The sequence below is a fragment of the Passer domesticus genome, chromosome 9, assembly GCF_036417665.1.
Source record: "Passer domesticus isolate bPasDom1 chromosome 9, bPasDom1.hap1, whole genome shotgun sequence".
NCBI classification, from domain to species: Eukaryota; Metazoa; Chordata; class Aves; order Passeriformes; family Passeridae; genus Passer; species Passer domesticus.
The window spans coordinates 30,689,594-30,712,149 of record NC_087482.1 but is presented as its reverse complement, the minus strand read 5'-3'; the positions used below and the strand labels follow the sequence as shown (position 1 = coordinate 30,712,149).

At 50.8% G+C, this 22,556-nt stretch overlaps 1 protein-coding gene and 1 long non-coding RNA gene across 3 annotated transcripts in view; one reads left to right on the top strand and one right to left on the bottom strand.

Annotated features, from left to right (window-relative positions):
- Nucleotides 1-22,556, bottom strand: part of CACNA2D2 (calcium voltage-gated channel auxiliary subunit alpha2delta 2) — a 207,928-nt gene that overhangs the window by 79,196 nt on the left and 106,176 nt on the right. The gene's annotated exons all lie outside the window — the stretch shown is intronic.
- LOC135307359 (uncharacterized) lies at nt 10,996-13,320 on the top strand. The gene is made up of 3 exons (XR_010368063.1): nt 10,996-11,252; nt 11,347-11,669; nt 13,050-13,320. It is a non-coding gene; the product is annotated as an uncharacterized LOC135307359 (long non-coding RNA).

Genomic DNA, 22,556 nt, shown 5'->3' with positions numbered 1-22,556 from the left:
AGGGAGACCTGGAGTCTCCAACTGTAAGGTTTTGGGGTGCTGTGACCATGTCACAAGTGTGAGCTCCTCAATCCTGCAAACAGCCCCATGTGAGAGCCAGAAGGAGAGGCAGCAATGAACTGGGGACACCCACCATCCTTACACAGCTCTGTGGCAAGCAGGGACCTGCAGCACCTGCAGAGGATTTGCTGTCCCTAGGTTTGCTCCTTGGTAGGGATCTCCAAGGTGACGGTGACTTTAAGCGGAAGCAGCCATCAGGTCTCATCAGGGCTGCAGATGTCAGAGCAGGGACAGGTACTCGCTGGAGTCAGCCCCTAATGTCTGCAAACAAGCTGCCGGGCTCATTGCGCCGCTCGCTCTGCTCTGCCAGCTAATTACAGCATTGTCAGGGACACTGATGCATGTGCCACTCACGGCAATTCAATTGTCCTCTCTGCTCTGTACATCTTATCAATATATGTGCAGATAGATTTTCCCTGAAATCTCACAGAGGTGCAAAGAGCTGCCTGCAGGAGATGGATTTTGCTCTCGGCGTGCCAGGCAGGCAAACAGCACAGCTGACACCCACTGCCTCTGGGAGGCATCGAGGAGCTCTCTGTATTCCTGGAGACTGCTGCAGAGACAGGAGACAAAGTGGAGAAATGCACTTCAGGGTGGACAAAGGGAGAAGGGGGAAAGCCCAGGGCAAACAACAGAAGGTCGTGTCGAGGGGGTATTTTGAAGCAGAGAAGTCAATTTGCAGAGACAGAAGAGAGAAAAATGCCTTTGCAGCAGCCTGACAGGAGAATTGACTCTGAGGATGATGGCTTGGAAACCTGGGAGAAGCATGGGAAGGGCACAGAGGGGAAAACGTTTAACACAGGCAGGTGGAAAAGGTGAAACACAGTAAGAAAAGCAGGCAGAGCCTGAAGTCATATTGCAGTAAGAGAAGGTGGTGGTGAAAACCACCTATGACCAGAGGTTGTGACCACTCAGCAGAGAGGAGGGAGGAGACAGAAACAGCAGAAGCAGTAAGAGTAGAATGAAAACCAGCAACAACCCCAATTTCATGGGCACTGGAGCGAGCAGGACAAGCCCCTGCAGAGGCAGAGGGGCTGTCAGTCATGGCTGGAGAGACTCACCCTTGTGTTCCCAGAGCAGTAACCATCACCCACATCCCCTGGGAAGAGGTGGCAGTCCCTGCAGTGCCAGGTGACACATCCTCAAAGGGTCCAGAACTCGCTGTCCCTATGTGCCAGAGAAGTCCTGGGGCTCAACAGCAGGGCAATGCCAACCAGGGGCTGGCACCATCTTCCCAGCATCTGGTTTGGCAAAATCCCAGAGGTCTGTCACTGCAAAGGCGATCAAGGCAGGCTAAAAGATACCTCTCCATAAACCCACGTGTCCAGCACACATTGCTCACACACCTGGGATGTCTGGTGCAAATGTCCTTAGCCAGCACTGAAGGCAGCACATGATCAGAGAGATCACCATGACATTAGGATTGCCCTCAGCCACCAGAGAGCAGCACGAGGTCAGGGTCAGACACGAGCTTCACTGCAATTCAGTGTGATAAATCCATAAATCCACACATCTGATGTGTTTTCAGGGTGATGCTTGGGCTACAGGAAAATGTCACAACTCTTGGTATTTTTAAAGTGCACAGTCACTGATTGTAGCATCATGGTTTGCAGCATGCCAAGTGTGTCCCATAAGAACATAAAACCAGAGCTCCCCATTTTGCATAAGTAAGACTTCACAGAACTCAAATGCCTGGAAAGTCTTTACATGAAATACATATGAAATGGGAGCAAAAAGCCACCCAAGAAACATTTTTAATTTATGAACTGTCAGACAAAAACGTCTCAGAATTAAAAGATAAGGGGGTTTAGAAGATAAAGGGCTCTGCATCTGACACCCTCTGCAGCCTGGAAGCATCCACGTGATTCGTTTCTGAAATACAGATTTTCCCACTGTGCCAGAATGTGGGAGCAATGGGTTGGGAGGCACAGACAGATGTGCTCCAAGCCAGAAGACAGATGTGCTCCCAGACAGAAGTATGGCAGGAGTTTACAACTGCAGTACTTATTTAAAAGGCAGCAATGCATTATCCCTTGGGGGGAAAAAGAATTTAAATAGTTTAAGAAAAGAAAACAGGATGATTAATTAAACTTGCTATTTCTAGAAAGAACCTGCCACAGCAGATGCGCGCTGGTCCTTCCCTGGGGATGGTTTACAAAAACAGAGCCCTGTGGCTCTTTGTTCCCCACAGCTTCGTGTTATTAGACAATGGCTGTGTGTTCTCTTCGTTATTTTAAGTTGCTGATTAGGGTGGATCTACAGGGAAGGGCCCTGGGCCACCTTGCAGAGACAAGCACCCAGTGAGGAGCTTTGGGTCCCAGGCTGCTGCTGCCCTTCTCCAGTGCTGGGTCAGCAGCCACTTTCATTCCAGCTGAGCAGCACAGGAGCTCCAGCATGAGAGGCTCCTGTGGAGCAGAAGTTTGAAAGGTGTTCTGGGGAGGGACAGTCTCTCTCTGGGGTTTAGGGTGCTGGCTGCTGGCCCAGCCCCACCCCAGAGAGGAAGGTCAGAGTGAAACAGCTCTGCTCCACCATCCTAACTAGGGAGCCATATGAGAAAACAGTATTGGAGCTTACTGAGGCAGCAGCCATAGGGACAAAAAGAGCAAGCTGAAACTTATTACAACTCTCCAAGAAAGCAAAATATCCTAGTGCACGTTTCCTGCTTGAGGCACCCTTCCTGGACTCCTGCAGTAACAGGAACACGGTCCTTAGGAGGTGGCACACGCAGCAGCGATTACAAACTGATAATGTACAAATTGTCACTTAAGTGGGATTACTGCTACCTCCTCCAGCAGCTTCTTTGCTCCCTGCTCTCCCTCACCCTCCCTCTGCTCCAAAAGTGGAGGGGAGAATGACAGATGCAATATTTTACAAAATGAGATAATTATATAGCAGCCACATGGTGAGATTAGATTAGCAAGAGATTTCAATGCAGGGATATTTAATAAGAATGAGACACAGGTACATGGAAATGCAGGCAGCAAAAGGTCATCATCATCATCATCACCACGTTGAGATTATGAAACAAAACGCTTGTGACCTACACGGGCTTTGATGCTCGCTGCAGTAATTCTATTGTTATTGCAACACAAATAGGATTATTCTGAACAGGAGATGGATAGCTGCACACAGCCAACAAGAACTAAAAAATAACACTACAGTGACTACAGCAAAGCAGTTCAGAGGCAGGGCAGAAACTCTATCCCATTTCCACCCTGTAAGGTTTGCACTCTATATTCCTCATACTAAATACCATGGGAACAACCAACAGCTTGGGACCACAGCCCTGTTTGCTGGTAGGAAAGCAGTAACAAGGCCCTGGATGCAGGAGGACAAGGACAGCCCCTCCTCAGCTCTGCCAGTCTACTCCACCCTGTGTTGGGCCAGAGCATCCCCACGAGGATGTGATCCACTGCAGAGAGTCCTCGCAGAGGCAAGGCTTCATTTGTCACTATCTCGGCCTTTGTTAACACTAATGCAAATCCATCGTTATGGATTACCATCCTCTGTCTGCTGAAAAATTCTCTCCATGTTATCTTAAATGTGAGGGGGAGCAGGGAGGGGGCCGGAGGAATCAGTCCTGGCAGCGTGGCGGAGCTGACATGACAGCCGAGGCGCGCAGAGGGATCTGATACAGACACAGAGATGGATCACACAGATGAAGTGATAATTTCACAGCCATTAAGCCACACTCTATAGGAGCCTTCATTAAAGTCTGCTGGGGAGAGGAAGCAAGCCCTCTTGATTTTTTTCATTTTTTTTCTTAAGACAGCAAATAGTAACTTTCCAAGAGCATTCCTACTTTTATTTTAGAGAGAGACCTTCTCCACAGACAACTCAGACCCTCTTCCAGTCTCTGGCTGTCCTGAAACTGTGAGTCCCCTGTCTGCCACAGATGCTGAGCTGTGATCTGGGTCAGCCTGCAAGAGCACAGTTCTGATGGGAAGCCAGGTATGGCTCCACAGAGCCTCACAATTTGAGACACAGGCACCACAAGGACACAGGAGTCTGGACCAAGATGTTTAACCTCAACCTTGGACTGAGATGCAGACTCAGGACTCAGACCAGCTGATGCCATTCTCTCTGTCATGGGTCCCCAGGCATGAAACCTAATTATGTGCCTGCAGCTTGAAATTTTACTTTTGTTGCCCACACTGTACTGCCCTGAATATAAAAGACTAATTCTTAATAGCTGCTTAAAACCAGGCAAAAATAGCCCTCCTGCGCAAGGCTGCTGCTCACCACTGCTGTCTCAGCAAGCTTCACCCTGGGAAAATGTCAGTGTTTGACTGACACCACTGAAACACCCATTGCAACATGTTCTAAACAAAAACATCTGCACTAACTTGTACAGCACAAGTCAGAGAGACGAGCCCCCTCCCATCAGTGAACACAGAGATCAGGGTGGCTCTGCCCCTGGGCCACCTGCACTCAGGCCCTGAGCCCAGGAGCACAGCAGGACCCACAGGGACAGCCCTGCATGCCAGCTCACTGCGGGGAATCAGCTTCCCCTGATGAGTTCAGCAGCTTATCACAGAAGCAAATAGCTCTGTGCCATGCCCCAGGAGGTTGGGGCATGGCAATGACTGCTGACTTGCCCGTGTCTGTGGGGAAAGAGGCTAAATCCTCCTCTGGAAAGACAAGGGACAAGGGCCCTGAGGTGTGGGAGGAGATGGCTGTGTCAGAGCTGATCCTAGAGATCGTGTGTTCCCAGGGGAATGATGGAGGTGCACACAGCTCCATGCCAGCACAGCACAGTGGGCTGGAGCTTTCTCACCTGGAGTGGTCCAGCACTCAGTGCATCCCACCAGAAATTCAGCTCGTGGCTGCACAAAACAGACTGGCATTCAGCCCCTGAGATCCAACTCATCTTCTCTTCCCAGGGCAGGACAAACAGCTTTCACATGCAGGCACCATCTCCTCTGCCTCAGCTCATCCTCCAGCGTGGCTGGCAACAAGGGAGCCACTGCAGCAGGCAGGGACCTCTGAGCAGGCAGGGTGAGTACAAGATCTTACAGTGACATCCCAGGAAATCAGAGACCCAAAATACAGAGACACAGTTAAATGCAGGCACGTTCCCCTTCTACAAGACAAATTGCTTTCAGTAATCTGGAATTACTTCTCTTGGGCTTTCTAAAGACTTCTCAAACATATTAGGACAGCCAGGAGCACAGATGAACTATTTAGCTTCCTTGATAGGAAAATATTCTCTTCACACAGCCAGTACGACTTACAAGAAAGCCAATGGGGAAATCTGTACCATCTTCACACAGAGATGTGTAGAAATGATTAATATCTAAAGTTAGCCATGATTTATTGCCCTATCCCAGGTAAAAGGTGCCAAGACTAGATAATTCTGCTATGTCCAAAGCTAGCTCATGGGCTGGAATGGCTTTGTAAAAACAAATGCAGCTTCACCAGCCCCGTTCATTGTTGAAAACAAAATCCTGGCAGGATAGAATCTTAATTTGATCCTCACAGCTTCAAGGACACATATAGAAATGTCATCATTTTTTCCCATTTTAAGCTGTGTAAAAAGGCTGAAATTTGGGATTTGGATAGTCTTATCTAAACACCACAGTAAGCCATGAAAAACCAAAACAAAACCAAGCTACAGCAATGGTGTAATAAGTGTTTTTGGAGTTCTATCAGTTTGGTTTGGATCACTTTTAAGCCATGGGAGAGAAGCAGCTGAAGCTAGAGGACATCCATGCTCCTCCAGCAGCACAGAGGGACAGAGGGATGCTCCCTGCTGCAGGTGCAGCAGCACTGGCTCCTGGTGCTCCTGCTCCAGTGAGCATTCCAGCTCCAGCCACATGGATCTGCCACACTCTGACAGTGCTAAAATAAATGTGGAGCACCTCTGGCTGCGAGGTGATGAATGTGCAGCTGGCATGCCAAGACTGCTGTGGGTCACCCTTCTGTTTAAGGTCAACACAATTATTTTAATTATTACCTGGATCTCAATTTCAATTGGTTGCCTAAGGGTGGGTATTTATCTGCATCCTGTGATGCAGGAGAGTGTTTCTGTGGGCATGTCCAAGAGCTAATGTGTCCTTTTCCCTGTGCCAGGAATGCCAACATTCCCTTGGCCAGACAAAGAGCTGGGATGTTTCCCGTGGGCCATCAGTATCTTCTCCCACCTCACAAGCACCTTGGGCAGAGGGGACTGGAGCCAAGAGCTTTAGCTCAAGTTTCTCTAATGAACAAACTTCACATTCCCAAACCCAGCAGCAAGAACTAATTACAGTTTGTGCTCTAGATTGAGAGCAAAAACTCACAGAGCTTAAAACGCCAAGGAGTTTTTCTTGCAATCTCCTGAAGGGGAAGTGGCTGACAAGCGCAGGGTTGTACTAATGGCTGTGGTGAAACACTCGCCCGTTTGCAGGAGTGCTTTGATACTCTCACCAGATGAATGCCAGCCAGCAAAATGATTAAAAATGCTAAGGCTGGCAAAACGTAGGAAGCTTTAAAGAGCGTGTATCAGAACAGCTTCCACCGCCCCGACAGTGCCTTGGGCTCTGCAAATCCATTTCTCCCTACAATTGTGTGCAAGTACTAGTTTATCTCCCTTGTTAAGTAACCTGTATCAAAACGATCAGAGGAATACATTTTTGAAGTTTCTGGTGACCTAGTTCAAAGTAACAATGTGAAATTTATTCGTCCAAGCCAGGCACATGATGTGGGGAGACGACACTTCTCATCTGCATAAGGTCCTATAAATATCCTTATGCAAACCACGGCCAGGCTCTCGTTAATGCCAACACAACCTGAAAATAATGTTAAATACCGAAGGGAAAGGGAAATTCAATTACTCTCATTTGATGCAGAGCAGGAGAATGCCCTTTAGCAGTGCAGTGGTTTATGAAGTGCAAGCAGCAGAGAGGTGATGGAGACTGCAGAGGGACCACATCTCTCTGAGCTGGGATCAGCTGCCCAAGGGGCCAGCGAGCCACAGGGACCCTCCAGCCAGGATTTGCTCAGTTTTCATGCTGCAGAGGTGTCAAACAATCATCTCCAGCTTTGAAGAGAGACAATCTACAAGCGATCACACATCTCTGTCCCCAGCTTGTCTGCAGGTTTTGCTTCTGTCTCCAGAATGTGAGCCCCACCATCCCCTGAAACCCCCTGGTTAGTGGAAGCTGGGAGCACACAGCAAGGAAGGCTCACACTTGGGAATGATTCACTGTCAGTAGTAGTGAGTGTGCATTAAGCTCTCTCAGCACCCCTCTGAGGTGGAAAAAAGTCATCACTGACTCTCAGTGATGCCAAACAGCCACCAGAGCGAAGTGGAGCATCACAGTCCCTTTCCCTGGAGCTGCCCTCTCCGAGCAGGCTGGGGTCAGCCAGGACTGCCTGTCCCACTGGTGCTATTATGAAGATCAGAAACCACAATCTAACTGAAAGCATGGTGATGTTAATCCCTGCCAAATGCAACCCTGGCACTGGGAGTGTAAAGCCAGACTTGCTGGCTTGGTGTGTGTACCCAAGAACGCAAGCAGAGGCAGCAGTCCTATATGAGACAGAGAATATTTCCAAAGACCTCTGAAGCAATCATCACTGACACCCTCCCTGCAGCCCCTGGGCTGCTTGTGAAGATGGGCTGCACCACTCCAACACTCACACAGTCCCTTGAGCTCTGAAGGTGCCTCTGAACAAGGGCTGAATCCTGATGCTATTCAAAGCAAAAGGGATCTGTAACAGATTAAGAGCAGAGCTTCTCCTTTCAGGAGCAAGAGCTGCCATGAGCCAGGGCTCGGTGTTCATGCTGTGCCAGCCCATGGGAGCCCACCCCTCCCACTGCTAGGTCCACAGCCACCAACAAGGCTGTTCAGTATCAGGCCAGTTCAGAGCATCCCAAAAGCACAGCAACTGGGATCAAATCCCTACACTGCATCCATTAATCTCCACGAGCAGTAGAAGAACACACGCCCCCACAGCCTTTATCATAAGCCACATCTGATATCCTCTCCACTGATCACCTCCTGCAAGCTGTCCTACTCAATTCAGGAGAATAAGTCAAAGGTACCAGCCCTTCATCCTCTCTTTAAGGCAGTTCTGTTTGCTTTTGAAGGCAGATATTATACAGTGGCACAATACAATCAGGAAAAGCAGAGGAGGAATGGCACCAGAGCTGTAACCACTCGCGATAAGAGGCAAGCGTGCAGTGCAATGAACATCTCTTTCCCATTAAACCTTTCTGAATGACTCTCATTTCCAATCTTGATGCACCCTATGGAAAAATATGATAGGTTGTTCCTCATCTCTCTAATGTACTTTAAATAGACGATGCTCCAGATGGTATTGACATTGCTAAACAAATTGTGAAATCCACATGCCAAAAATACTGTGGGTAAACATACTAAACCACCCCGTGCAACAAAAGAGGCTAAAAGAACTGCAATCATCATCAACTTTAAATGCTACTCACATCGCAGAACAGGGACTGGGCTTCAATTTTTGTTACTTTTAACAAAAATAAGATAGTACAATACTAATCAGAGATGAGGCTTGTAACATGCTGCAGACAGGATCTGGGGGAAGAGCTGCCAGCTGCAGAGCCTTCCACATGTAGATGGAAGTGGTGGGAGCAGCTCAGGTCAGCAAGGACAATGTCAGCGACACTCTGTGCTTTATGCCTGGCTGAAAACTTGGTGAGGCTCAGTACAACTCTCAGGAAAAACCAACAAACAAACCCCCTCATAATGCCACTCATCCTTCTTGCCCCACTGATGCTCTCAGCGTGGCAGGTGGGAGTGACATGGAGGGAAACAGGCTGCAGGGAAGCTCAGCACAGACCAGCGTGGTCCTCCCCAATGCCATTTCCCTTCCAAATGCAGATCTCGTTATGAAATATGGTCAACTTCAGCATGAAAGAGGGAAATTGAGTTTCAAATTTGAACAGCTTGAGTAGTTAACTCAAGAAAGAGCCACAGTACACTCTTTGTGCTATTAATGCTCACAGTAAAACCCTACTTGGGAGTACAAATGGCATTTGGAAAATTATTAGGAAGAACAGCACTTAACAAAATCCTTGGGGAACTACCTCTGCAAAATCCTCTCTGATGGTGCTCAGAGAGACAGGCAAACGAGTGACCCGCTTCCTCAATGTCTCCAGGCACAGGTAGCACAAATAAGGCTGTGGGCAAAAACCAGTTGCCACTAAACACCTTCTCTAGCTGGGAATCCGGGCCTGTTCTTGCATGAAGAGCAGCTCTGACCTCAGGAGCAGCTGCCATGGAGCAGCTGATGCTGTCAGGCATCATCTCAGCTGTGTGAGTGAGTGTGCAGCAAGCGCAGGCACAGCCACGTGTGCACACAGGGCCCTCGGAGCGCCCTGCCAGCCCCGCTCTCCTGCACCACCCTCACCACAGCCTCACTACTACACAGGGAAAAAAAGGAAACAAAGAATCATTGCCACACTTCACCCTGATTTTTCCCCCCAAAAGCAGCCCTGACTCCTCAAAGAACACTCTGAGGCACAGTCACAAAAATAACTCACCAGGTAGAAAAGCACTCATTTAATAATGAGAGCTGGGGTGAGGACCAAGAAATCTTCCTAAAAAATCCAAGGAAAGTGCTGAGGAGCCAAGGAGCTGCAGGCTACTGAGAGGAAATCTGTTGATGGGTACAGTTGATCTGTGCTGCTGGGATGCCACTGTTTCTCTGGGAAGCTGTGTGCTGCTCCCCAAAACTGCACCAGTCAGCTCCACCACCCCGCTGGGGCCAGGGAACACTTGGACCTCCATTGCAAGTGGAGACACTGAGGATAAGAGGCTACAACCACACCACTTCCACATCACCAATGACAGCTTGCATTTTAAGGGGCTGCTCCCAACCTTAGCACCAGCATTTTCAGCCCAGCAAGGGCACTGGGATTTATGCCCTGTGTTGCAGGGTGGCTCAGCTGGCATTTGTTATTATTGTTCCTGCTCATTTGTTTTACAATTGCTGCAGAGAGGAGCATGCAGGAGCTTCTGGAGCAGTTGTCTCACTGTGGGTTGCAGGAGGAGAGCCCAGGGCTGTTGGTACTCCTCCTGTGCTGTGTTCAGGCACCATTCAGGGGGCTGCTGGGCATCCCAAGCAACAGGGATGAGTTGAGCCTGGCATCAGGCCCCTCCCAAAACACTGCTGTGTGCTCCTTCTCCTCATGACAGCCAGCTGCTGGCTCAGACAGATGTCACAGCACCATCTTTACTTGAGTCATGGAGACCAAAAGAATTAGTGACAGCTTATATTTTAATTTTATAAACCACCAGTTCTTCCCTTCAGAGGGATGCAGAAGGAAGAGGCCAGCAGAGTTCAGGACTTTGCATGGGCAGGTGTCCCCTCAGCCCCAGTGTGGTGTTCCAGGGCTGGTGTGGGGGGTGCAGCTCCCTGGGGACTCCCAGAATGTGTGGAGGAGAGCTCACATCTCATCACCCTTTTGCACAGCAGCATCAGCAATAGAGCTCTGATCTCACATGCCCATCAACTCCTGATGAAAACTCCCTGCTGCACTGCAGCCAAGATTTCTCTCTCCCCAAGGTGGGTTACACACAGTTTATGAATCCAGCTGGTCTTTTATCCCATACTGACGGTTAACAGCAGTAAATACAGCCCCCACAATTTCCTCCTCTGTGCCTTTCTGCCAAGCAGAGCCTGCTCTGTCCTCGCCACGCAAAGTCAGGATGAAAAAAGGGCTGCTCTCTAACAGGCATCCCTGGATCTCAGCAGCACGCTGGAGGAGCCCTGGGTAAGCAGCATGCAGCACATCCCTGCACTGTCACTCCCAGTGTAAACACGCTGGGTGGTGTCACTGCCATCTCTGAAACACCAACAGGCACATGTGCTTTAATTGAGGGCACACCACGTGCTGTGCTCTTGTACTCTGAAGGTTCCACTCTGTGAGGGGATGGAAGAGTGCGGGGTTAAACCAGACATGGGGAAGGGGGAAATGCCCTTTGGAAAGGGCTCTTAGCTTTTGGGATGAGGTGGTGTTTGAAGGTGCCCATCTGGACCTGCAGGGTGAATCAGCTTCTGGATGGCAGCAAGGCTGAGTGTGAAGGAAACCAGCACTTGGGCCACTGCAGGGAGAGCTGGGGGCTCCAATCACAGCAGCTGGACTTGGCTGAGCACGAGAGCAGGAGGGGGAACAGAAAATGCAATCTGCAGAAAGCAACAGCCCAATGACCTTGAGGTGCACAAAAAAGGTGAGTAAGGAAGGAAGAGACACAGAACTGGACCAGCACATTTCTGATCACATGCTCTGAACCAATTTTTCCTTTTCCCTTACTAACTGCACAGGCGCAAGGGGAGGCAAAAACAGCACACAGACATCAGATCAGCTTCTCCCTTCCCAAAACTGCAGATAATGTTTATGTCTTCAGGGAAGATTAGCAGCAGCAAGTCCAGTCCAGGAGGCTGCATCTAGCATTGGGAAGGTCTGGTCAGATACTTCCTGCAGCCCTGAGTTCCCAGTCTGCCCCAGGAGACCCACAGGCTTCCAGTAACAGCTCATCCTGTATCCATGGACACTCGTGATCCTCAGCTGCTCATCATCCCTGCAAACCTGATCATGCCTTTGGGCTGAGACACAGCACCTCTGCAGCCAGGGCAGTGCCACACAGGTAAAAACCACCATCAGAACCATTTCCTGTCATCAGTCTGGGGTCTGCTTCCTTCCCTTTCTGCTGCCCAGCCTTGGCTCTTACAGAAAATTAAGTTAGCATAAAAAACAATATTAAATTATAATTAAAAAAAATTAAATTCCCACACTGATGCTTCCTGTACATTTGTTCCTGTTCTGCTCAGCTCATCCCAGCAGAGTCCAAGCTCACTGACCTGTTCCTATCATCACTACTCATGTTTTCCTACCACAGTCCCGTCTTGTGCTGGTCATTTCCAGCCCAGCCCTACCTTGGCAGAGAAAGGCCAAAAGAGGGACTAATTTTTTAAAAAAACTTGGATATCTAAGAAATTAATAACCAGAGTGAGAAGACAATGAGGAGAGACAGACTCATTTTTGGACAGAGGAGGAGGATTTCTCATCCTCTCTGGGTGATGTAGTTCATAGCCAGTTGGGAGAGTCCTAAAACCTTTAAGTAAAAAAGATAAATATTTTTAGTCTCTATTGCTCATTTGAGTTGAGATTTTTCTAGAGACTTTTAGGCAACTGAGCCTGTGAGGTTCTGGATTCATGTGCTCAGCAGAGCTCCACTTCAGTCCAAGAACCAGGCAAGCCTGCAGCACTTCCAGTTGAATTTTCAAACAGCCAAGGCATCAAAATCACCTCCAGCTTCTTGAAATTCCCCAGTACCTCCTTTCCCTACAGACAGCAAGCAGTCAGGGAGCTTCCATCTGAGAGGATGAGGAGGGGAGGCCCCCCAACAGGCAGCATCCTCACACACACAGGGTTTGGATGAGCAGGTGACCAGTTTGCTCCAGCCTGATGCTCGCCATCCAGCAGAAATGCTGCCTCCCACCTTCCCCCAGAGCCAGGTCCCATTCTGGCCTCTCACCCCGCTGTGGTTCCCATCATGTGCAGGGCTGGGGACATCAGGCTCCCTGCAGGCAGCTCAGAGAGAATGGGTAGTGCTATAAAAAGCTCGAGATTCCCATTATTTCCTCTTTTACAACAGCTTCTCTCGCGAAGCACTGGCTGGGGTTCAGGAATCTGTCACTGTGAACAGTGTGCTGGAAATAAGTTTCCTAATTGCTGTGTGTTAGGAGATACACATGTAACCAGCACGGGGGCTTCGTCTGGAGGCTCCCTCCTGGCCCATCCCTTCTCCCTCCCTGGGGCAGGGGGCTTCCTCTGCAAAGCAACAGCCCCTGGGCCATGAGATGACCTGAGAATCTCCTCTTCACTTTACAACGGGAGTACATTGCTGCCCCTCACAGCTGTGACATGAAGCTCTAAAATGTAATTCCTGCAACTTCCTGATTCAGTGAGGAGGGGCAGGGTTATATGTGGAAAGTTAACAGGCTTCATTTGCTGTTGTTTTCAGACTGTGTCGCAGTCACAGAGACCTGGAGAAGCTGAGCACGGCAGGACAGGCAATTACTTCAGGCAGCTTTCCAGCAGGAGAACTGGTGAAGCCAGCCCACTCACCTCATCTTGGCCAAATGACAGGTAAATGTTGTCAGCCCACCTACCTCCAGGTACTTAGGCAACCCAGGGACCTCTGGACTTGCTGCTCCATCTCTCCTTTACAGACAGGGAACAGAGAGACTGAACCATTTGCAAGTGAACTGTTCAAGGTCTCTGTGCTCCAGCACAGCCAGGACACGCAGATATGAGTCCCAGGACAGCATGTCACTCATGGGGCCACCTCCTCCTCTCCCATCCCCTGCAGGGTGGGTGGTTGGCTCAGCCCCACTGCTGAGAGTCTCCCATGGGAGGGCTGGGGCAGGATGGGCCATGCACTGCACGGGCTGCAAACACAGACCATTTTTCTAAAACAAATTGGTTTTCAATGGAACAGAGCATCATTCAAACTAAGCAAATAAAAGCAGCAGCAGCTGGTTTAATGAAATATATAGTGACTTATTTTCAGATTAGATAGAGATGCCAAGCTGGGATATGAATGCTGAGCGCCGTGCCTGCAATTACCCCAGCCAGCCTGGGAGAGGTCTCCGCCGGGCAGCGGCTGCTTGGTGCGGACCAATGGTCCATCAGCCCACAGCAAATCTGAAGAGACAGCAATGCTTTTCTTCTTATTTTTAAGATTCTAAAGAATTTTACCCTTTCTAATCCTACTCTCTGTTTGAGACTCCAGACTGAGCACAGAACCCAGCGCTCTCTTCCCATAATAAATAAATAAAGCTTGAGCACCCTGGGGCTTTCTGATGAGTCCTCCTCGGAGCAAGACCCATCCCATCACACTTGTGCCTATCTCTGTGCTGATGCTGGGGTTTGTGGCTGGCAGCCTCTGGGCTCTGCAGTGCTCGATGGCTCAGGCAGCATGTGCATATTCCTGCCTCCTTCCCCACCGAGCCATGCTGGCTCTGCCAGAGCACACACAGGGGGGAGCACAGGGCTGCCCACCTCCCTGTGCAGCTCAGCACATTCCCAACAGTTGCTATAAAAAGGAAAGCACAGGAGCTGTGGGTCTGGTCATGGGACAGGGAAATCCCCCATCAGGGGAGGGGAGATGTAGTCATTGGCACCCGCCTGTCCCCAGCAGCTCACTCAGGCTCATCACACACCCCCACAGACCCAGAAGCAGAACGAGAAATAAACCACAAACACTGAATAAATAAAGGACCTTACAGAGCTGTAAAGAGTGTCTCACATGAAGCACACATCCTGGGGACAAGAAGGGCCACCCCAAGCTCAGCTAAGGATGTCCCCACTGCCTCATCAAGGCTGTGCTTGAGAGGGGCCGGAGAGGCAGAGCCGAGCTCAGGGCACATTGCCCACCCTCTCCTCCCCTGTGCTGTGACCTTCCTGTCACTCCTCATCAGCATCGCATTGCTGGACTCCAGGAAGAACCACAGCAGATAAACTTTCCATCATGTAAACAGAGGAGCAAGAGGAGCTTGGGGCGAGAGGGGAAGGCAGCCCCTGAACTGCCAGACTTCCCAGGGAGCCTGGGGGACTGAGGACATGCCACTGCAGGTTAGCAGAAAGGATGCTCGCAGACAGACATCCTCCACAGCCCACCCACACGCAAAGGAGAGGCATTGCAGGCGATCCACATCTCAGCACCACTCCTCCAGCTCTGGAGCACCATCCCAGAGGGACCACGCTTCACCGGGACAATGAATCCCCAAAGAGTGGAAAGCCACAAAAGAAAACCGAGGAATGTGGCAAAAGAATCAGAGCCGATAGAAATGAAACGCTCTAGAAGCCAGGAAAACAAATAGCATCCTTTGTTTGTGCAGCAAGCTGGAATAATAACATTTGCTCGCCCAGCCTCACTCCTCGCCCCTCTCACTATTGTACCTCCGCAAAACTCCGGCAAGGCACGGAGGCAGGCTGCTATTGTAACTGCAGTGGGCTGAATGCTATTCACAAAATTCAGCAAATTGGGGCTATTTTGGGATTTACTAGGCATTTGCAAACAACTCCAGTTGGTATTTGAAAACACACACCGAGTATCACAAGCCAACAGAAATGACAGCCCGTGGGCTGCTGTCCAAGAAGCACCCAACAGAGCTGGTCTGTCTGTGAGCTTCCCATCCAGCTGTGCGACCACAGCACCTAAGGGTCACCAAAAATATGGGGGCAAGGCTTTCTGGCCAAAGTCCTGGGTCAAAGCCACTAAAAAGCTCTGATATGGCAGAAGGGAAGCTCAACCCTCCTGACTGCGAAAGCATGGCTCTTTCCATTTAATAGTTGGGCTGGTTTTCCCTCTGTCCTGCTCCTGGGATGTGCAGAGACTGAGCACTGAGTTCCCACATCCATATCCTGATTCAGGCACTCTAGGCCTCAGTTTCCCCACCTGTGAGCACATGATTATATCTAGGGCCTGACTGAAAGCTCAGAAGGCCCACAGGAAATCTTCACCTTGACTTCCATGGGTTTTGGGTCAGGTACTGAAGCAGAGCAGGCAGTGCTGGGACAGAGCTCCCATGGAGGGAGCCTGCCTGCAGGCACTGGCACTCCAGAGGAATATTAAAGGGGGGTAGCTTTAATAGCCTAATTCCTGTATTTTTGGAAGGAAGAATGTCTGTAAAAGCCAGATGAAACATTGGAACAAGATGGGAGAAAAGTCAGAAAATGCAGTGGGAGAAATAATCCTGCACCAGTCTCCTGAGGAAGCGCTTGGCAAACACCAGGTCCCTTGGAAATACCACTGTGCTCATTGCCTGTGCACAAGGGCCAGGGCTCCAGGCATCCCCCCAGAGCCCTGCCAGCCCCTTCCTGACCTGCTGCCTCCTCTGTTACTCTGGCAGGGAGTCTTTCCTGAGAACATGTGGGGATCTGAACTGCTTCTGCTGTGACTGGGATGCTGCTCTCAGGATTGCAAGGAGCGAACCCAACATCCAAATCCTGGGTGGTTCTGTCAATATCAGGTGCTAACAATACTTTTTCAGGGCAAATGCTACAGTTAATCAAAGCTGTTATCTGCTCTGCTGAAGTATGAGGGCTGAACCAGCTCCTTTGGCTGCCTCAGGACACGGCTCATCCCAGGAAAGCCACGCAGGCAGCAGCTGCTGGGGCCACAGCAATGGGATTCACTTGGAGCTGGAAGAAAGCTCACCAAGGAAAGCTGCACTGGGCAGAGCTGCAGCATAGCAGCCACTGCAAAATGCCCACCTCAGGAGTGTCAGGGTGGGTGCTGTTCTTACAAGTGAATTTATGTCAGCCCTGGGACCTGGGGGACAATTAGAGAGCAAACTCCCAGGTGAGCACAACAGGGACGAGGGCTGTTTCAGTCCTCACTGCCCTCCAATGCACCCCCACAAGCGAGGAGCAGACAGAGGTGCCAGGCACTCTCCTGGGGCAGGGCACAACATCCTCCTCACCAGTTAACACCGAAACGATGCTCCTGCAGACAGCAGAACCTGAAGGGAGATGCACACAGCATGCAGGCAGGCAGCAAAGGACGCTGCTTTGAAGGAGAAATCACTTATGGCCCTGTGTGGAGTGCAGGAAGGCACAGGGCAGGCTCGCCCAGGGCCGGCTGTTCCCTGCACTCAGTTCCCCTCTGCAAAGCCGGTGGCTGCAGAGTGACACAGACTGCCTGATGTGGAGAGAACAAATTATTCATGAAAAACACAATTGTTAAGCCGCGTGGCAGCGCGTGCAGAATGAGAGGCAGACGGGAGGAGCTCAGAGCTCAGAGCTGGCATCGCCAGCGAGGCCGCTCTGCCTGGCACACTGATCAGCACAACGCATTAGCTGGAAGAGATGAGAGATTAAAAATGTCACCCGCAGTACAGCAGCTCCTGTAATACTCTTTTGGGTTACAATCTGAGGAGCTGCCTGGCGTGTCAAGTCAAACCTGCAAAATGAAAGTGCCTCAGAAAGGTAAACCTGTCACTTTGGCATGCTCTACCTTCAGGTCCAAATTTGTTTATAGATGCAGGAAGGTTTCCCCAAGGGACAGGCACCACCAGCCTGACGTGCTGGGCTATCAGGACACCGCTCAGGGCAGCTGCGAGCAGTCGAGGAGGCCATGCAGACCTTAGAGCTATTTTGAGTCCAGCCACTGACCTTGGCTTCTACAAGGCTGGAGATGGACCCAACTGCATATTGCTTTTGCTGCCATCATGGTCAGCTTCTTGTAGATGGGTTAAGCTAGATTTGTCAGATCATTCCTGCTCCTCACAGCCTTCATTTCAGAGAGGAACACTGACTCCTTATACCTTGCTGAGCCCATCAAGCGCCTGCAGGGTCTGTCCTTGGCTATCAGCATCACAGACAAGTCTGTGCAGCACTCCAGCCAAGCTAGCACCCCTTCAACAGCCAGGGCTCCCACAATGACAGCCTAAGTGTCCCCCAGTAGCAGTGAGGTCACAGCCAGGCACACACAGCATGGCTTGTCTCGCAGTGCTGACCCTCTCCCCCAGACTGGTGAGCACACGGTGCTGGGGTGTCACTCAGATGGAGTAAAACCTCCACACACACCATCCATCACCTGGGAGAGCTCCCAGCCACCAAACAGCCATGCAATTAGCAGGCACAGGGCTGGAATTCCTGATTGATTCCAGGGCACTCAGAGGTCTGATAGATGGAGCACAGAAACGCTATCTAAAATGAGAGGAACAGACTGGTACCAGCAGAATAAATGCTGGAATTGGGAAAGGAACTCTCTTCCTTGCTGTGCTCTTTGAAGGACAAATGGTAGAGTGATTCTGAAACCACAGTGTTGCAGTGCAGAGACCATGGAAAGCAGCTTAGGTTAAGCAATGCTCACAGCTTGGAAATTTATTGTCCTTTCCAGGTATTTCCATGGCCCTTCACAGCAGGAATGGAAATTTTCACAGTCACTTATGAATTTATCCTCACAGTAGAGGACAGAGGAGAGCTTTATCCTACAGGTCCCCTTTATATATATAGAAATAAGTCTGAGTTTGCCCAAGAGGCAGCAGCAGAGGCAGAACCCAAGCCATGGCTTGACAGCACAGTGCTGTGTCTGGGGGCCAGGCAGTCCCCATTTAATGGGGTTATTCCCACTCTGCTGAATGAGGTTATTCCCCATTCCTCTGTCATTCCTCCAGCCACAATTAGCTCAGTTGGTTGGAGCACGGTGCTAATAATGCTGATGGTTTAGTCCCCATATGGGTCATTCACTTAAGAGGTGGACTTGATGATCCTTGTGAACCCCTTGTAACTCAGAACATTTTGTGATTCTGTGATTTCACCTCCACCAGCTCTGAGTGGTGTGCCAATTCCGAAAACACAGACAGGGCTGTGAAACTGCCACTGTTGGCATGTGAAAAGCTTCCCCTCCCTCAGTGGTCAGCAACTCAGGGGCTTCTGCAGCATCCTCAGGTTGAAAGGAGCTCCCAGCCTCTGTCATGCAATCAATCAATCCAACAAACAACTGACTGACCTGGAACACGGGTGTTATCCGTGGCACAGCACATCACAGACAGGATAAATCATTGTGTAGTGACTGGGGAAGAGGGGCTGGCACCCACATCACTTAATGCTAAGCAGGTACGAGCTCAGGAAGGTTTTCCCTTTGCAAGCTGGGCTGGGGTTGGGACCTGCCCCTGCCCACTAGCACATGGAGTGCAGAACAGGTACTGGGAGCATCTACAGTCCCTCATTTCACCTTGGGATGCAGGGAGCTCTCAGTGGGATGCAACTTCCACTCTCAGACCTGCAATGCCCCGGCCCCAGGGAGGTCCAGGGGAGTAACTGGCATCTTTTCAGCAGCCAGAGGTTGTGCAAAATAGGCGTGAAAGCAACAGCAAGGAAGCAGAAAATAAAACAAGCCCTGCAGCACACGTCACATCGCTTTCCACGCTCCATAACCAGACACAGCACTGGAATAAGATTGATGCAGCTGAAGAGCTCATTCCTTATCACAACCACTGTCACCAAAATGGGGAGGTCTCTGGACATCATGCCTGGATGAGATGCAGACACTAACTGCTCAGAAGCCTGTGTTACATTATTGGGGGTCTACCACAGGGCACCCCTGGCCAGGACAATTGAGTGGATGAGACCCTTTGGCCCTACATTGTAGGCAGCACACTATCATTTTACTGGAGATGCAAAAATATGTTTGTTGGAGCAGATGCCATCCCCTTGGTTCATCACTGACTCTTTGTTTTAATAAGCAGTGAAATTCTCTTTGTCACTCCTCAGTTGGCCATGAACACAGGGTTGCTTAAAGCAGAGGAGGGATGGTTCCACTCTCTTTCCCTGTTTCTGCTGGCCTCCTCCATGAGCCAACTCCTCCAACAAACAATCCAGTATGCTTGGCTGGAAGAAAATCATCCAAGCAAAACAAATCAAGGGGCATCTCAGTGTGGTTGGTGAGTCAGGTCAGCTCAGGGAAGGGCAGGCAGGGTGAGAAGAGCTCACAGTAGCTGCCCAGTAGCTCGTGCTTGCTGGAAGCACCGTGGCTGGGAAGCAACTGTTTGCAGACCCACAGCCTTGGGGCACACAGACAAAGAACTTCTCTTCACGGTGAATGAAGGTAAATGATGAGTGTCTGCAACTCATCCCTGGCTCCTGGCTGAGGCCAGACAGGGGTGATAAAGCACCTGGGATGACTGACCAGCTGTAGCTGTGCTCAGCATATGAAGAGCCCAGCCAGCCCAGTCACCTCCTGCCTGGCTGCACAGGGCTCTGCTTGAGGCAGGCACCACACAAGGGGCAGAAATGTCTTCCAAGCAGCCGTGGAAATCTCCTGGCCAACCCCAGTGACCAACTCCTGTGGACTCAGACAGGCAGCACAGGGCACCAGTGTGGCCCCACACACACAGCTCCCAGTCCAGCCATGCCCAGCAGAAGCTACCAAAGCTTGCCAGAGCCCAGCTCTCTGGAGGGGATTTGCAGTGCTCTGACTCAGCTGCAGCGTGTCAGGTGCTGTGTGGGCAGGGAGACAGACTCAGCACAAGGAAAACCCACGTTTGCAGTGGGGCAATGCTGGGGGATGCCTGCCTGCAGGGAAACACGGAGCACACACAGGGCTGGGGAGAGCTAGGAGCCATCCCTTCCCATCTGAGCACTCCAGGCAGACCTGACTGACAAGGGCACAGTGGCTTTGCACTCCTTAGGAAGAGTTTTCATGCTTGAAGGCGGCAGGATGATTTGAGAGAGAAAGCTGCAAACGGATGAACTGCTGGGGGAGAAGAGGCTGCAGAGTGACAAAGTAGGGCAGAGCTGAAGATCTGGGGACAGCCTTGAGATGAGGCTGGCCCCAGCTTTGCATCCTAGCCCCCTTCCTCCTCATGGCTGAGACACCCCTTTTCCTTCCAGCATCCTCCTGCAGCTCCTCTCAAATGCCTTCAGCTCAGATAGAAAAGCCCCACAGGCCTCATTTCAAGGAGAAGCTGATGATGCTCAGCAGTTCCCAGACTCCTGCAGCTCCAGCAGATTTCAGCCATTTGCTCAACAAATCACTGTGTTTGAGGGTTCCTGACTTCCAGCCCTTCCTGATGCAGCCAGGGAGGTCTCCTGGGCAGCCCAGCCCTGGCTCTGCCTCCCCACAGCCAGCCCAGGGCTGCAGCAGCTGCTGCTGCCCCTGTCCCTCTCCCTGCTGCAGCCACCTCCTCCCCTGCTCCTTGCAAAGGTTTGCTCTAAAAAGAACAAATCTTGAGAGCAATCGGCTGCCTCCTGACAGGAGCGAGCGCTGCTCGGAGTGCCCTAGTTAGCAGGCAATGCCCCTCGCACGCACTCAAGCAGTTACATTTGTTTTTACTGTGTGGAACACAAATTTATTCAATGTAAATTTGATCTTTTAGACAAAAAAAGGAGACAAAAATTGTGGATTCACTCATTCTCCACTGCCCAGCTAAGCTAATGGTTATCTGACTTGCCTGTGCTGCCTGTCTGCCACAGATGCTGGGGAGGCTGGAGGAGAGCCAGGCCTGGCTGCAGGGGCAGGTGGGGGTCTTGAGCCCTGCACCTACAGAGGTAGTGCTGGCACTATTGCTCCTGGCCCTGGCATGCACACTGTCCACCCAGCTCCATCCCTTTGCTCTCTAACCAGCACAGGAAGCAAGTCAATGGAGGGAGGAACTAAGGGCTGATGCTATGCACCCCCGAGGGACACAGCACTGGAGCAGTCAGAAGTAGGAAAAGATGCAGTTATTACTAAGGACACTTCCTTCCATAAAAGAATGCAATCCATATGTGCAAGTACAATATTTTACAAAGAGGGTATGGGAGTGCTCAGCCTCCAGCCTCCTGGAGGAAGCAGAGCCTGGACATGGATGGCAGAGGAGGCCAGCAATGCACAAGTGCTGGGTTTGGAAGCAGAAGGCAGTGCTGACAAATGCCACGTTGAGCTGCAGGCTGCAGAGGGGCTGTTTTCAGCATGGGACACAAGCCTGTTATTCAGGTCCTGCTGCCCTGGAGACTCCAGGTCTTCACTCCAGGCATTGAGGTTCTGGTCTCAGCTCTGCCAGAGCCGCATTCACACACAAATTAGCTCCCTGATGTCCAGTGTGGGACACTGGACTTGAATGTTCAGGAAAAAGAGTAACAAGCAGCCAAGGGAGCTGTCAAAGCCTACAAGCTTTTGGGCTCTCCCATTGTACAGAGCATAAAGGGACACGGGTGACTTGGGGCAGAGTGGCAGCTCCCTGTCACCCCTTGCATCAATCACCATGCTGGGATGCCATGTCTTGCACCCAAACTGAAGCAGACTTCTCCTCCCCAGTCTCCATTCCTGTCTGTCCTTCACAGAGCACCTCACGGCGTTAAGCATCCAGATGCTCTTTTCTATGCCCAAATTTAGCTCTTTCCATGGGTTGCTGTCCATCTGAACCCTGCCCAAATGGCAGAGCTGCTTTAGCATTAGCTGTCTGTCACTGGCCGGCTCCTTGCTCCCAGAGCCAGCTGCACGATGACACTTAACTGCCGCGCTCAGCCGTGCGCAGACACCAGGCACTCCCAGGCCAGGCTGCCCACGGACGTCGGCCTTCGCTTGTTTATAGCCCAACTGCAGATTTAGCAGCACTGAGCTCGCCCTCAGCTGCTCAGCCTTTCCACACCCGTCTGTATTTTGACATTACAAAGCGTGTTTAACTCCGTGAATGCTCCCAGAATATTCCTGCTGGCAGTTCTCCCCTCCTGCCCGCCCATGCTGGACACTCGCACCGCACTCGCATTTTCCAGCTGGTGGGTTGTTTTTACTTATAGACTCCTACCAGTTTTCCAGCTTTTGTTCCAGGCTGGGAGTTCAGCTTAATAATACAAGTCTGGATTTTCTCAGTTGTCTTTTGCAGAACCACAGCCTGACTTTGAAAGTCTTGGGCCCATCTTTCAGGCCAGTCTCACTGCAAACGGTGCAAAGGCAGTGGATGTGCCTGGTGCTCAGGGAATACCCAAAGGGCTGGAGCTCAGCAGAGCTAAAGTTTACTCATTCCAAAGGAAAAAA